Source organism: Plectropomus leopardus, chromosome 4 (genome assembly GCF_026936395.1).
Source record: "Plectropomus leopardus strain MGB_pleo_1.0 chromosome 4, ASM2693639v1, whole genome shotgun sequence".
Classification (NCBI taxonomy): Eukaryota; Metazoa; Chordata; class Actinopteri; order Perciformes; family Serranidae; genus Plectropomus; species Plectropomus leopardus.
The window spans coordinates 3,784,194-3,799,590 of record NC_142179.1 but is presented as its reverse complement, the minus strand read 5'-3'; the positions used below and the strand labels follow the sequence as shown (position 1 = coordinate 3,799,590).

The 15,397-nt window shown below is 38.5% G+C and overlaps 1 protein-coding gene across 4 annotated transcripts in view; it reads left to right on the top strand.

The window, feature by feature from the left end:
- Positions 1 to 15,397, top strand: part of LOC121943961 (uncharacterized) — a 172,294-nt gene that overhangs the window by 28,654 nt on the left and 128,243 nt on the right. For all 4 annotated transcript variants that reach the window (XR_015776359.1, XM_088076334.1, XM_088076333.1 and 1 more), the window contains exon 3: positions 8,919 to 9,065. The gene's annotated coding sequence lies outside the window, so the exon portion shown is untranslated. The remainder of the gene's footprint in view (positions 1 to 8,918; positions 9,066 to 15,397) is intronic.

Below are 15,397 nucleotides of genomic sequence, written 5' to 3'. Positions count from 1 at the left end.
TTTCTCCATGTTTTTGAAAGAAATCAAACCAATTTGCTCAGGGTCCAAAGATTTAAATGCAGTTCTGAATGGCATCTGCTCACAGCACAAGAGAAGTGATGTAGATCCAGGCTTCAAAGGGTTAATCTAAATCTAAGTATCTCAACTTGCATACACAATTTATTTCAGCAGCTTTTTGACCTCCAACATCAACATCATTCAGAGCCTATAATTCCAAACAGATACAGAATCACCAGTATCTGTAACTGCACAGCAGTTTCACTACTGTAAAAGTTCTTCTTAGAGCCCTTTTTTGGTGGCATCTGTCCTATTCTTGGGCATGTCCCAGTGTGTTTGCTCACAGCACAGCACCCAGCCATATCTAGTGTTAAAGGGTTAATTAAAAAAGACAAAGATAGCCTCAAATAACTTCAGTGATAAAATCCAGGATTTCAAAATATTATTGGTGCAAATCAAGATTTAAAAATTGTAATAAAGGAGCTGCATTCTGAGCAACTTTCGTCATTTCCTTGAAGTCCTTTTACTTTCTAGAGTGCGACGCAACACAAGCCAGAGATCGAGGACAATGGTTCACGATCACTGCTTCTTGGCCTCAATCTCATAATTGCTCCGTTTTCATTTGTCAGTGTTGGCTGCTGCTGCAGACTGCTGAAAGCAGCTTACAGGCCAGGGGAAGCTTCAAATTCATCCTCTTTAAGTTTTTTAGCTTATGGAAAAAAAAAAAAAAACATGACACGGATCTTACATATGTCAGGGATTATAATGTGCGCTGGACTAACGGCACGCACGGTTGTGCCAGAAGTGTGTGGAGTGATCTCTGGGTTGTGACAGAGCCCTTGTCATTTCACTGAAGCAAGCTGACTGTGGGAGAGTAGTGGTGTAATACTGACTCCGACCAAAAGAGGGCTCTCTCAACCTCCGGAGGCTTTGGGGGGGTTATAACTGCAGAGAGGGGGCATGAGAGGAAGTGAGAGGGTGATCTCTGAGAGGGTTTATTGGTCGGAAAATTTGAGTGGATGGATCAAATATACTGAAGAAATGTTGAGGGAGAGAAAATGATGCAGAGAGGGAGAGAACATGCATGTCTGCACAAGCCCTGCTTAGCATATCGGTTACCGGCAAGACTCCCTGAGAGCACGACACATAACTGCTCCAGTGGAGCTGCTCGGTGGCTCGCTATAAAACTTACCATGCAGCTCCCAGGTGGGATGTGTTTAACTGCTGGAAAAAAGAGCATTTTGTGCTCTCTGGATAAGTGAGGAAAAGTGTTAAGGGTTTTCACAGTCATGGAAATCCTGGAGGAGTCATTGAACTCATAAAAAATCATTGCAAGTTTTGGAAAAATCATGAAAATGTGTAATGAATTAAATAATGTAATGTAGTATAATGTAACATAATGCTGAATTTATTTTCTGTAGCTAATGACAATGTAGCTCTATTATGCGCTGATGTGTGACAATGTTTTGGTTATGTTATGTTTTTGTTTATTTGTTAATCATGAACGTTTCCTCATTATCTCCCTGCATACTGTCTCTCCCTTCATGTATGCACACTAGGAATGTAAAATAAAAATTTAAGCACTTTTGGCTTTATGGGACGGGCATCCAGCTTTAAATCAAAGATGGCTTTTTTTGGTGATTTTTTTTTCTTTAAAGAAAAAAAAGTTTTGTTTTTTTTTAGAAAACATGAACAATTTTGGCAATTTTTTTCTTTGTGGGGTGGATTTTCATAGAAATCTTTTTTAAAAATTGAAATTTTTCTTTTTCTTTTTTTCTTCAAGATATTTTTTCGTTGTATTTTTGGCTTTTTTTTCTTTAGATTTTAATTTTTATAGAAAACTTTTTTTTTTTTAATTTTAGAAAGGCATGTCTTCTTTGAAAATTGTCAAAATTAGACCATTTATTGTAGCTAGAAACTGTAAACACAGAAATTATGGTCGGATAATACAGTATGAATCTTATATGTTAGAAAAACATAAGAGTTGGGAAAGAAAAAAATATATTTTGGGTCCTTGAAAAGTCATGGAAAAGTTTTGAAAGTTTGTCTATGACAATGTGAAGGAACCCTGAGGGTTGTGTCTGCTGCTGACATATTGTACAAATTTCCACCTCGACAACCACAAAAGTCACCTGTCGTAAAAAGCTGGCACCAAATGTGCAAAAGTCGTTGAAATCCAACTTCCACACGGGCCGTTTGTGATAAATTGGCCATTCAGCGGCGACCATCACAGAGGTCAACAGCTGCCGCCACGAGAGCAGTCTGCCTGTTTTAACGGCTCCACTGTGGGCGACACCGATCTGACACACCTCACATCCCTCTCTATTGGAGTAACGCGGGGGCTGTGTGACAGAACATGTTTCCCCCGCTGATATCTTGTTCCCCCGTCGGCACCGTCCGACAGTCGGAGATGCTGCTCCGGGGAGAGCACGGCTTTATAATTGTAACCACATCCAATTAAATTTCCAATTCAGCCCCCTATTAATCAGGCCAGTGATCAGAGAGGCAGAAGCTACAGAGCATTTCCTGCAGAGACCTGTGAAGGGAGCGGTGTCACATTCACAACAAGAGGATCTGTTTCTGATGGGAATGTTTTTCTGCCTCTCAGCATTCGGGGTCTAACTACAGGGGGGATGTTAGCTCCGTGCCACCAAAGGTAACCAACCATCATTTGAGGGCTATATTCTGTTTAATAACTACCTTGGCACTGATAGCTGGGGAAAGATTCTCTCACTCATCTCCCTTTTTATTTCTTATTGAAAGCAGGATATATTGGCAGAAATGGAATTTAATATAACAAGTTTGTTTTCTTAAGTGTGTTATAACTAGGGAATGAGAATCCGTGTGTTTTTATGTCTCTGCGGCTGCAATAGCAGAGGCTGGAGGTGTTATGTTTTATCGTTGTCCATCCGTATGTCCGTCCGTACTTAACGTCTGTCCAGCCGATCCTCTCTCGCGAACTTCCTTCAAGAACACCTTGAGGGAATTTCTTCAAATTAACACAAACATGCTCTTGGGCCCAAAGATGAAGTGATTATATTTTAAGGGCCATAGGTCAAAGGTCACTGTCACTGTGATCTGTCTCATTCTTGTAAATTCAGTATCTCAAGTAGGGGGCGACCAATATGGGTTTTTCAGGGCCAAATTGATTAATGAATTAAGAAAATAAATAAGTATGTAAGTAAATAAATAAAATGATTTACAATGACGGTATTTGGACAAGTAAAGTACATTTTGCTGTCACTATCATCAACAACATATGGCAAAAGATGGTCTGGGAAGTATTGGGAAAAACGTATCAGGAAATCCTGAAGGGTATCAACCTTATAACAGAGTTTGCTTGAGTTCAGTGCCCCGCTGTATTTTTGGTTTTCCTTTTGGGATGATGCAGTAACACTTTATGATCTCTGAAAAAGGCCACATCTGTCCTACAAATTACATCAATGGAATTCTGTCTGCCAGTTACAGAAATCATGCACCCATATGTAACCTGAAGTACTAGGGTGTGAAAACTGAAATTATATTGGGACCCGACAATAATCATAATCCATCTAATGGATCAGTCAGTTCTAATCCACACATAGTTAGAGTTGAACTGAGGACTGCTAAATCCACATGCAGCTGCCTGACAAACAATAACAGAAATGGACGTTGGTGCGGTAAACTACCTTTTCTGTAATCCACGTGATGAGTTTAAGTGTAAGAGAGGCAGCTTTCTGTTGTTGGACAGAGAATAATCTGTGTGACTGTGGGGGGTTGCTGCTACAAGTCGGAGTCAGATACCCTGTCATCTGTGAGGGAATTTAAATTTAGCTAAAGCATCAGCATTTATCACCTCAATCAAAGGGGTTTTTCTTTCACCCCAACACATTTTCATCATATTTGGATAGACACCAAATCCTCTTCAAAGCAAACACTGTGCATGAGAGAGACTACAGAATATCTATTCATCTTCATCTGACTTTGATACCAAAGCCGAGCGGTGTCAGATGCCGGATGGATTCTAGGCTCGGTACCAAGCTTGACTTGCATGATTATCACTTGCAAAATCAGATTCTCTGTCTTTGTTTTAAATAAATCTTAGCAGTTTTTCATGCTTTGCACATTAACCTTTAGACCCCTACCACAACCAAACATGTCCACATCTGCAGAGCCTCATTTTTATGCTTCCACACCGGTAATATCTGTGACCAGAGGCATTATATTTTTCTGGTTGTCTTTTCATACATACGTCCCATTCTCGTGAACCAGAAATCTCAAGAATGCCGTGAGGGAATTTCTTCAGATTTGGTACAAATGTTCACCTGGACTCAACAATGAACTGGTTGGATTTTGGTGGTTATATGTTAAATGACACTGTGACCCCATTTGTCTCATCTTTTTAATGTTATATTTCAAGAACACAGAGTCTTGTGTCCTGTTAGCTCTGAACAAGATCCACTCATCCAGCGCAGCAGTTTGATCTGGGATGTTAGGGGTTAACCATGTCTCTCTGAAAATGTGCAGAGTGCAGTCTCTGATCTCCCTTTGCTGAGTGAGCCTCAATAATATCTCATCCACTTTACTCGCCTGCGACCGAACATTAGCCAGAAGAAGGCTTGGTAGAGAAACAGCTGTTGGTCCAAGTCAGGTCAGCCTCGCCCTGATGCCGGCTCTCCTCCCTCTCTTCGTCCAGCACTTTCGGTTTTGTTTCTCCTCTCTGGTCTGACTGGCCGCTTGGCATATACCATTGGTGAGGATCAGGGTTGGAAATAAACTTTTTTGTCCAACTGCCAATGTGGCTGGTGGGTTTTAAAATTTACCAGCCACTCAGTAGGTTATTATTATTTTTGTGGCTGGTGAGTGAAGCAAATCTAGCAGCCACTTGCATAATTTATCTGCATTTGACTGGCGGCTGGTGCTAATTTCCAACCCTGGTGGGGACCTTCTTGCAGTCTGCTGCATTCAGTCCAAACCCCATACAACTTTTCCCGATGTCGATGAGTGCTTCTGTATTGTAGAAAAGCCGTGCTTCAGCACAAGGAGCCATGGAGTCGAAAAATCAAAACATATATCAAGATAAAAGGATTTTAGGAGCTACTGGCTGCTGCATCTACATTTGCCACTGTCCATTGCTTTACCTTGTTAATAAAGAAATGAGAAATAGTTTAATTTTAAATATGCGATTAATCTGGATTTTTAAAAAAATAATCATTTGAGAGCATCCGTGTTTTCACAGACATGGATGTCAGCTGTAACTGCAACTTGACCGGTGCACAGATGCATACAACCATGTGACAGTAAATTCTATTTTTTTTTTTAATCTGTCCTTGAAGCATGCATGTACGTAAATCAGTGGTCAGACTGGGACAAGGCATTAACAGAAGGTGTTGGTGCATTAACACATGCAGCAGCTTTAACGGCCACTGAAAAGAACCTGATGGGCCGCGCGGTCAGAAACTGTTGAGGCCAACTGGGCTGACTCATAAGTCCATTGTCACTCAGCATGTGAGACATGGATAAGCCCTCAGCCTGAACAATGGATTGGGCCCCCTGTATAGGCATCTGACACGCTTTAGCTCAGATTAGTGTGTAAAATATAGGTTATCCTCTGATTTAGGTGACAAATGCGCTTCAGAGAAATGTGAACGGCGATTTGAATGACTAAGTGCCATTGTTTCAAAGCTCCCTACACAATAAGGCTGTTTGTTTGTTTGTTGAACAATAGATATCGTAAACCAATTCTTTTTAAAATGACATACATGCTGAAGCACATAACTTGTGATTTAAAAGGTGCACAACTGGAAACATTAACATTTATTATAATAATTGTCATGAGGTTGAAGGTCAAAGCAATAGCAAAGGCTTTAATAATCATCTTAGGGCAAAACTGCTAGAAAAACAATAACATTTTAGAATAATTAAAAAGAGGAAAATGTTTATAATTCAGTGGGAACCGGGCGGATTAAAGATCAATCAGTGGATACAATAATGTAAAGTAAAGCAACTGGACTCGAGGATGAATTTAAGCCATTAATTGCCCAATAACTCAGTAACTGTACATATAATATTAGGCTGGGATGGAAGCGCTATTGTTTTACTACCCGTTGCTTTTAATTCACACATTTGCATTTGTGATAGGGGGTAATTAGGATCTATTTATTATTCACACAATCCCTCATAAAAGGCTAATGAGCATTTGTTTTGATGACAGTAAAAATGCAAGAGAAAACGATTTATATTTGTTAGCACTCACAGGTCATTATGCTGTAGCCATTTGTCAGGGGCGTAGCATCCGCCGCTTGATCTGAGTTGGGAAGAGAGCTCCACTCTTTCACTCCTCCTCTCCGGATGGACTGATCTGCCCGACAATGTGTCTGCCCACCAGGGGTCCATCTGTAATTCTAACAGGCCTAGGGTTTGTTTTTTTTTCTATCTTTCTTTTTTCTGTCTGTCTATTTTTTAGTTATTTTTTACTGTTGCCTGATTTCACATCTCACTTCTATCTCAGCAGTGCTTTTCAGGACAAGCTTTTTTGTGGTTGTTTATTTGGACAGTTTTGTTTCTATTTCATTCTAAGTTTTTATCATCTACCCTTTATTATGAATGATAGTTTTCTAATGTTGATGCTCTGCCTTTTTGTTTTTCTATTGATAAAGTGACTTCAACACAACAGTAGTTTTGTATTATATTTTTGTGGACATCAGACATAGAAACAATGTTTAAAGCTAACAGTAATTAACTACCAACAGATGTTCAAAGAGTTTTCTGTGATCGAAATGTAATTTTAAAATTCACAGGGTGTGGACAACCGAAAAGTTTTTGGATCTCAATCTGTGGTGTAAAATTATGTAATTGTTTAAAGACAGAGTTGAAGCAATGTTCAGATATGAACCAATTTAAAAAGATGTACAAGGATATGATTTTCATGAGGTACTTGGGTGAAGAAGGTTTCCCAAGCTGTTTACGGAGATGGTTTTATAATTTTATTATTTTGTACTATTTTGTAGGGTTGTTTCCTTTTTCTATCTCTTCCTCTTTTTCTGTAAATAATTAGGTAAATTTGTGTACACATAGTTAATGTGATCTATAGTTTATGTAGTTTAACAAAATTCAGTCTATATGAAAATGTAAACAGGTCAATAATTTGTGAATAACTGATAAAGAAAGGGTGGGATTTAATAAGTTTGCACTTTATTGTTTCCTTTCCTTTCCTTTCTTTCCATGTCCATCTTTCATTCCAAGCAACCACTTTTCTAAAGCTAGAAGCAATCAAAATTAAGCAAGCAGCAACTACAGCTGACTGTCATTGGCTGAAACATCTGTCAATCAAACAGTCACTCTTAAAATTACATCATCTTTTAAATAAATAGTTGAAAATTCTCACTGTGCTTTGTGTGAGATATGAAGATATCATAACCTGTGATGCACGATAATGATTATTTCTACCGATAAACCGATAATTTCCAGCTTCTCCTGGCCGATAGGATACCGATAACTTCTTTTTGTTTGTTTTTCATTACCTGAGGGTAGTCTTGCCTGGTTACTTAAACAAGCCAAAGTCAATATTTGTTTGGCTAGCTCAGTTTCAAAGTAGCTTGTTAGCTTGTAGCTAATTTATTAAGTCAGCTAGTAAGCTCACTAAAAAACTTTCCAGCATCACATATGAATACTATGGCTTTGCATGCATTAAGTAAAGGCACTTATATATAGCACATACTGCATATGCATAGCCTACTGAAATATTGCTAGCTTGTTGCTTTGCCCATGAAATCTTCAAATATTGTGATTTATTTTGACTTCAGGCAATTCAAAGTACTTTACAGAGCAATAAAAATAAAAAATGATAATGGATACAGATATACAGTAAAACGGTATAGAGATAAGATATAAAGGGTAAAATCATTTACTAAATGTCCCTAAAAATAGCAAGAAATCAATAAAAATATTACTGAAAATAAGAAAAAAAGGGAAAAAACAAAAAAAAAAACATACACAGTCAACAAACTGCCTCCCAAAATGGAGAGAATTAAAAAGAGATATGTGTTTCTTTCTGTGACTTACTAAGACTATAAATATATTTTTCTAAGCATTTTCCCTTAATTTTCCCCTTTTTTAAAAACTAAGGTTATTTTCTTCGTCACCTTTTACTGTTCTTGCAATTTGTGGGACATTTCTTGCCAATTGCTCATTGCTTCTTCCCTCCATGTTTTTAAAAGAAATTGAACTAATTTTCTCACCTAATAAAGGGTTAAATAGATTGTGGGAGGAGTTTGAACACAAACGAAATTATGTTGAACCAGGTTTTAAAGGTTTAACAGGCACGATTAGTGTAGTCAGTCAAGTTTCGTTTTACTTAGGTTTTCATTTCCCAGCAAGGAAGGTCATTGTGGGACTAGTAAAGGATTATCTTATGATCATGAGTTGATAGGAATTTTTTTTTAATGATTTTTTTGATTGGTTTAGCTCCACCTGCAGCCGTTTCTTGAGTTCCCTAAATTGTGTAATTTTGTGTTTGATATCTAACTTTATAAACCATCATCTTCTTGATCGTAAATGGTGCTAAAAGCCTGCTTACACCTGCATTATGTTGTGATCTGTACTCCTAATGCTGTCTGGGTTTTAACAAGGGGAAACATCAAAAAGCTCTCCCCCTGATGTAGAGCCGGGACATTAGCGGCTCAAAGGTGAGAGGGTTAGTGAACCAGCATGTCTTCAGTGTCCCGGAGGCCCGCTGGCCTTCACCTGTTCCCTGTCCTCCTCTCCTCCGCCGAGTTTTCCCCCCTGCCCCACAACAGACGTCTTATCAAACGTGACTGATTGCTGTAATCTGGACTGGAGCCATTAAGCAAATTACCTGAATCATTGCGAGGATTAGTCTCATTAACACATGATTAGCATCAAATTAAAATAATGAGTGTTTAACTTGTGATGTCTTCCAGTTGTTGGAACAGCTTGATCAGCCACGCCGGGCTCGCAGAGGGGGCAGCCCTCCGTGTCACGGATCCTGAGGTGGCGGAGGCCGACCCCGCTGCAGAGGTGGACTATCCAGATCCTCCCCTGGACGACCAACAGTCAACCAACTCAAGGTAAGTGTCCCCGACTGGGGTTTTTCATGTGAAAATATGAATGTACTGTATTTATCTCAAACATGCGGGTCTGCAGGGGTTTGACCCCAATGTTAAAGGTCCAGTTAAAATGATCTTAAAAGGAAGGCCAGCATTAGATTGAAATCTGAACCTGTTATGGTAATAATTGTGATTTTCCAACACATGCACTGCACTGGTTTATTAGGTACACTTTGCTGAAAGCTAAAAGAGCTGTAGAGCTGTTGAATTTTATTACGTTTTACCCTATTGTTTCTATTATTTTGTCCATCTTAGTTATATCAGTGAAGACAAGTTAAATAACAGCCACGATTTTGTAGAGAAGTATTTTGATAACATGGAAATAATCATGTCATGTCATGAGCCTATTGATTTATTATATATTGCATTACTATAGAGGATTAATTTAGGAAGAAATTTTTCATTTTCAACAAAAAAATTGCAATTGTTTTTCTATTCTGGTCCCGAGTCACGAGGACATATTAAAATAACAAGACTAAAATACCAAACTTTCAAAACTTGCTTAGGGAACAGTATATTTACCCTCAGCACAGTTTAGCTTCTCTCTTATCTCATCAGCATCTCAAGATTGATCTTATATGAAACGTTAAAGTTTTGTTGTGGTTTGGCCATTTGCTTACATGACGAAAACTTTTGAAACCAGGTTCCACAGGGTACTCTTTTCAAAACGCCACCCCTTCTATTGCTGTGTAAACTGGCAATGTGTACAAAGTTACATTGCCCACCTACTGGCCTGGCATGCATACTACAGCGTTTTTAGTTGTTTTTGCAGATCTGTGTACACAAGGATCATTCTCACAGTGTCGTCGTATGAACAGGATTTTTTTCAAAAACACAAAGGAAAGACTCATTGGTTTTTAGCAGGGCCATTCTCGTCTGAAGGTAGCCTTAATTAATGACTGAAATGTGTGGTATCAAAGACAAAAACACAGGATTACCCAGTTTTATAAAGTATACTGCTGATAAAGTATGAGAAAACACTGTCCTCTGCTGAAAAGGAAATGTAGGAAAGTTTAGCCCATTCTCAATCGTCAAATACTGCTACCTAATCAGTGATCTTGGCATTCGAATCTGACTCCTGAAGCCACCTTTTGCTGCAGCATAATACACTGTTGGATGGCATCAGGTTGAAATGCTGCTTTGTCCAATAAAGTCTGGACTTCCACCCGGGAGCCTGCTGTTTGCTCCCCGTATGAATCAAGAGCTGAACCATGATGTTTTGTTCTTTGTTTTTTGTTTTGTTTTTTTTTCTCTAAAGCTAACCATGTGCTTTATTGACATCCCGGCACTGGTTACAGCATCCTGAAACATAAGCAGCAGATGCAGGAGGATACATGTAATATGTAGATGCTGAAGTCCACTGACAAAGCAGCAAAATGTGACAGTTTTGGATGAGACATTGTTGGAAAGTTATGGGATGTTAAACAGTGACTGTGATTGTGGAAATTATATGTGGCTCCATTTAATTGCTTCCTGCACTTCAAATGCATAAACCCCCAAACAGCACTATGACATACTGAAAGAAAACAAATAAACCAGTAAACAAACAAGTACAAAACCTGCATTTATTAGATTTGATTGTAGTCACCCACTGACATGCTCTGACCTGCTTGGATCACTGTGCCTCTAAATTCAGCAGCAAGTCAGAAACAAACTATCAAAGCTCTGTGAGCGCGTCACCTTGAAAGTGGCCTGCAGTGCAGCACCCTGAGCATTCACACAGATGTCAATCAAGACGCTCGGTGTCCCCAGAAGATACCCTTTAGTGAGCATCTTCAGGAAGAAGGGAAGGACATGATTTTTGGGGCTGTTTTTATAGTGCAAATTTGCCTTAGTCATTGTTTTTTCCGTGGCTTTTTAAAAAGTCCGTTGGGAGCCTTTTGGTTTGGAACTCAAAAACTAATTTTCTCTTTCATGATTTTTAAAATTAGCATGAAAGCCAGGGATGTATTCAGAAAGTCATGTGTCACAGCACTCAGTGACCTGCAACTTCATGTGCTTTCACTTTTACATTGTCAAATATGCCCATATATTTATTATATTTAGGACATTTTTTCTGAAAACCTGTCTGTACATTAACAACTGGAACTAAGGAAAATCCAACATAAAATCTATTTTTTTTGTCCTGCCTGATCTCTTCAATATGAGAATTTGACCATTTTCACCATTTTTAAATGTCATCTTGACTGGTTCGTGTCAACAGACAACCTCAAAGCGATAGCTGGAGTTTCCCTTTTTAACATTTAGATGAATACATTCTGTTGCACTGGAATATATACAGCTTAATGGCCTATGTGTCTCTCTGTGGACTACTTTAAATAATTTTGGTGTTTCCTACTTTTGGCTGTTTGCTGCGGTTATGATTAGGGATCGACAGATTATTGGCCTGGCTGATTATCTGTATCAGTATTTTGTTTTAATGATTGCCAGTAAAATGAATTAATTAAAAAATGCAAAGAAAGTGTCAGCATGGGAGGAACTTTTAGTTTTTAAAGCCGCAGGGAGTTATTTTTATTTATTCATTTTTTATTTATTTTTTCACTTGACTTTATCATAAGTTTTAGGGAGCTTGCTGCATATGATGTTGAACGTTTTTGCTAAAGGCATTAAAACAAAACTTTGAGTTGGAGTTTGTTTAATTCCAAACTCTAGATATTGATAGAAATATTTTCATTTTTATTGTAAATGCATATCGGTTCCAAATATCGGTTATCGGTCTCATTAACTACAAATAATCAGTATTGTATCAGCCCAGAAAAAACAGTATCGGTAGACCCCCAGGAACAATAGCGTTCAGTTACAACCTGCATATTTTATGAAATAATAGCATATAGCATAGACTCTGTTTCCATGCGTCCAAGTGTGAGAGGAAGTTGCGCTTGATGTCCGTTTATAACCGGACTCGTTCAGTGGGATAACAGGATTGGACGAGGCTCTCTACTGTTTCCTCAAATCCCAGTCTCTGCAGACATTTAGCAACATCTGTCAAACCATAATTAATCAACATTCGCAGATGTTGCTTCCTTGCAACCTGTTGACATTTCCCCCCAAAAAACCCTTTGCAACAGAGAACATCTGATTCCTTGAATAAACAGTAAAATGTTGCATTACCATCCTCACAATCCGACATTGCCCCCCCCCCTCACAAAGCGAAGATGAACAAATGGCTGGAAGCAGCCAGGGAGTGTAGTGCACCTTCTGCTTTTATCTCAACAGGAGATTTATTTTAATACCACAAATGCATATTTAGTAACCGCTAAGTGTAGTTAAAAACTATAATGCTAACCTGCTGCTTGGAGATTACGGACCCTGAATGGCATTATGTTTTATCAGAGGGGTGGGGGAGAACGGATGTCAAGTGCTCGACCAGCGGCACGATTTAATATCATACGCAGCGTGTACAATTCCTTTTTGCACTAATGAAAACAATAGCAGCACTAAACACTCCAGCCTACATTTAATTTAATCTTTGAGGGATTATCTTCCTCGGCTAATGTCAGAGTGTAAGACGGCCTGTGAATATTAAATACATTTCCTCTGCAGATGCTCAGAAAACATCGGCGGGATAATGTCAACAGATTTTTTTCTGAGTTTCTTCATATGGGTGGAATTACTTTATGAAACATTTATTGGGAAAGCGCTTGCCTTTGCTGAGTTCTCCATTATGCCTGAATGTCATGACACAAAGGGGGGAGGGGTTTGAGGATAAAATTTGTGTTAATGGCCTTGTGTTCCTTTGGCTTTGGCTAAATTAAAGGGCTTAGCAAATCCATCTTTACCGTGACTGTACTGCAAGAGGTGACGGGGAGAAAGTCACTGCTGCATTGTGCAGGATATTATAAGTGTCGTCACTCAGAAGGTCTGACTCACTGTGCAGTATCAACTGATTCAGTTAAATTCAAGTTGAGTTTGAAGAACTTCCACATTATGTTTTTGTATTAAACAGTTGCTTTTGTAAACCAAAACTATTTTGAGCATATGTGAGCCAAAAAAGAGAGCTTTTTAATACTCAGGCTGTACCAGAGGTGGGACCAAAGTCATTGTTCTTTCAAGTGACAAGTCTCATGTCAAAAGTGATAGGTCCCAAGTCCTAAACTTTGATTTTCGAGTCCTCAACAAGTCATAATGCAATCCTCGCCAAATGCATTGCTATTTTAACAATAGAGTAATAATATCTTAAATTAAAAAAAAATTGTTAATGCTTTTTAAAACTGTTTATATGTTGAAACAAGTTTGTTAAAAAGTTACCTTGCTGTTAACCAAATGTTACTTTAGCATTAGATTGCTAACTGCAGTATTTTAACCCTTTGTTTAATCTTGGAATTTCCAGCTCAGCTCCTACAATAAGTCTAAAATACACCGTGGAAACAAAATTGTTACGTTCATACTGTTCAGTGCAAAAAAAATGCTCCACTGAAACCCATTCAAACTGACATTTTTGATCCCAGCCATCAAAACATAAAAACATGCATTGCATTATTTCTGGGTGTCATTCTGGATTTTGGTCTTTGAATTTGTCATTTTTACTATTTTCTACCTGATGATGTCATTTGTACCATATTTAGCATATGGAGAAAATACATGCTATTTCCACTAGGTGACCTGTCACAGTCAATGTTGCTGCTAAACATTGACATATCCCAGACTGTGACAATAAAAAAAATCTACTTTTCATGTAGTATATTGCAAATAATTCATTTTTTGGCATACTGTTAGGAAACTGGCATTTATAGGGTTAAAATTCGGAAAGTTATTGAATATTTGATATATTTGACTAGGACTGATGTTGATTAAAAAAATAAACTCAGTGGAAGTAAACAGTAATGTAAAATATTTTTTATAGTTTAATTTTGAAATGTGCATTTTCTGCACAGAGTGATACAAGTGTGTGTAATATTAGAACCGGTCTAAGGATTAATATCAGCCTCAAATTACTGTTCTTTGTGCAATTTCAAATATTGGACAAAAAGGAAATTCTTGTGTTGACCACCCATAGGACTGTAACATATAAATGTGTATAATGATTATTTTTGATCAGCATTGAGATCCCAATTATTTGTCACAGTGTATTTCATTGCAAAGTGCACAATGATTTATCCGTAAAATAAAGAAATTGCCTAAATATTTCAACTGAGCTTCTCATAAAAGAGACGTTGCATCTTTACAGGGAGTGATAGTCCCCAGAGGGTTTATGTAGGATGCATAGACCTAATCAACTTTATGTTCAGTATCGACACCATGGAATATGGGCTCATCAGTGTGCTAAAAATGAATCATAATCCTAAACATCACTGTCAGTGTGGTCACTTGACTACCACACATGGCTGGGGGGTTTGCTAAGCTGTCTTTGCCCAGGGGGCCTTCATTTGTGGGCTGTTGTGATTTGCTAAACCCGCAGTGTGGGATGTGAGGCTGTTTCATCTGCAGGCGACTGATACTTTCTAAAACTCAGCAGCCAGCTGGAGTTTCAGAGTGATAGTCAGCCTCAAAATGGCGTCTGTTATTTGCTGAAGTCACTGATGAAGTAGACAAACTTTACAGCCAAAACGCGCTCGCATTTGGTTTGTGGCTGACGATAATTTCCCCACATTGTTGCTACTTTATGTCTGTCTGAGCCCATCTGTGATCTCTGCAGCATCCGACTGTATTTCTCACTGTTGTGTTGGCGCGCAGTTTCTCTCTCGCAAGTGAATGAAAAGTCATCCTAAGGACATAGCGGCACTGCCTAATTGCAGTTGATTAATAAAATACTAGCGCGGGCAGCAGTTGGCAACTCCATTATTGTGTTTCTCAAACAGATTAATTGCAGTGAACAATATGAGCCTGCCACCAGTGATAGCGAGACTTTGGATACAAAGGCAGTCATCAAGACTGAGCTCGGCGCGCATTAGTCATTTTAAATAGCTCACTCAGTGATTACTCTCATGTATGATCCCAGTCTGAGGTGTGGGGATGTGCTGTGAGGAGCTCACAGATAAATACAACTCCTTAACATCAGTAAAATCCAGCCACTGTCAGTTCAATCAGTGTGAAAAAGAATCACACAACATTGACTTATTTTCTTTTTTTGTGTGTGTTGATTTGATTTTATAGAAAAAGATAGATGACAGTTCATTATAATAATTGTGCCCACTTTCCTCTATCTATCCAACCCGACCCTCCACGACCACGCCCTATGAAAATAACAACAGCAACAGCAATAACAATAATAATAACATCAACAATAATGATAACAATTTTTTTTTTACAGATTTTTTTTTTTTAACAGCAGCGCTCTCCACAGTCTCAGAGAT